Below are 2,095 nucleotides of genomic sequence, written 5' to 3' on the forward strand. Positions count from 1 at the left end.
CGCCGCCCCGCGCCAACAGCCTCCGAGCGGGATGAAGATGAGCCCCGCCGCCACCGGCGCCGGTGGGCTTTGCCCGGCAGCGTGGTCCGGCGGCGGCGAGGGAGGGAAGGGACGAGAGGAGGCCCGAAGCCGGCGGCTAGGGTTTCCCCCCGGTCGCCACACGGGAGCGACGCGGGGAGGGGAGGGAGGGGATCTCAATCTCTGCTTATTGCAATACTTACACATGGTGTGGTGCACGGTGGGATTGCCTCACATGTTATCGAAAGTCAGGAAATCGTATGCAACACATGGTGTGGTGCACGGTGGGATTATTCAGGGAATTTAGTAAGTTTTGCTGATTTATCATCGGTTTTCGGCAAGTTTTGCTTGTGGCTACCTAGGAGCTTACCCACGTGACATGTGTGTTTGCTTGTGGCTTCTTCCTTGTGACGTCGAAAAACAACAACAGTATGACTCCCGCGTGGACGCCGCGTGGTGTTCTTTTCGTGTTACCGTGTTCTTGGCGATAATAAATCCAGCACACACACAATCAATTCTTGATTATACACGAAGGATTTCAGGTTGGACGAAGGAGAGTCGTACCTCGTACGTGAATCATCTCCCTATGCATGCATGCACCACCACAAGCGCACAACGAAAATAGCCACGTGCGTATAGACATGCATTTTGTGTGTGTGTTTTGTGAGTACAGATCCGCATATTATATTTGAGTCAGTACTAACAATGAAAACTACCAAATCAACGTGACTTTTCTTCAAAACAAAAACGTTGATATTTTGATTTGTTTATTATGATGTCCCTTTCATGCATGGCTATTGGAGTATAAAAGAAACCAAGAAAATGTTTTAAATTCGATACACATCGACCCATCGGTGTATACGGCCGTTTCCGCGTCGGGGTCGATCGGGGGCATATGTAGGTGTAGCACGTCAGCTATTTTTTGCCGTCGTTCTTACTTGCAAGCACACACAAGGTCTCATTCATGCGAGACAGCCGGCGCAAGGTCACGAGGAGACGAGACGTGGGGGCCAACAACTTGGAGGGGGTCGTTTCGGAAACAAAAATAAAATAAAAATTGGAGGCGGTTGCACCGTGTTCGCCACGTACTCGTCATGCCTACAATCGTCATTCGTCCTTTCCTCCGTTTTCCGTAGTCCATGTTTGAAGACCTCACATGTTAAGTGCAAATTTGATATTGGTAATCTAGTCCTCTTTTCTTTTTCGGAAAGCACTATACACTTAGGCGTTCATATACACACACTATGAATGCACACACACATCATATCTGTATGAGCATGAACATCGTTCTCCACCAAAAAATATTCCACCTTTATGAGTTCTATATGTATCAAACCAAGAGTTTGGTCCCTAATGTGTCGGGAGTACATCTAACACTCCTAAGAGCAACTCTAGCAGACCCCGCATCCCGCCGTCCCGCAAAACGCATTTGCATTTCGCGAAAAACGGCCTTTGCGGGCCGGCAAGGACGGCCGCAGATGCAGACCTCCCCAAACGAACCCGTATAAAAGTATATTCGTGGAATATGCTTTTATATGGGTCGGCTTTGCGGTGTCTGCTCTTGCACCGCTGCATCCCGCATCTCATCGGCCCGCAAATAACAAATCTAACAATACAACAAACGGAAGCAAACTAAATAATTATTCAAATCCAACATACTACAACAATCATCCACATTACAAATAATTATTCAAATGACCGAATCAAACTTAAATAATGCAATATAAAACTTGTGGTGAATACAAAAATGAGTCACTGTCCAGCCATTTGTCAATGATGCTCAATGAGATCCTCCTGAAGTTGAAAATGTGTGTTTACATTTTCAATCTCCTTGTATGTCTGAAGAAAAGCTCTAATGCGGTTAGGGTCTCTAGCTGGTTTGACACGGCTACCGACATTGTCGTAGAAGAATTCCAAGTTCATTCCCCTCTCATCTTCAAGAATCATATTGTGAAGGATAACACAGCATGTCATGATATTTTTCAAGTCCCCCGACCGTCTTGTCTGGCGCTGGACCGCGGATGGAAAGTACTCCGCCAGATCATGCTACCGAGCCCTCTTTGCTGGATCCACGTCC

This window comes from Triticum aestivum, chromosome 6D (genome assembly GCF_018294505.1).
Source record: "Triticum aestivum cultivar Chinese Spring chromosome 6D, IWGSC CS RefSeq v2.1, whole genome shotgun sequence".
In the NCBI taxonomy this organism is placed as follows: Eukaryota; Viridiplantae; Streptophyta; class Magnoliopsida; order Poales; family Poaceae; genus Triticum; species Triticum aestivum.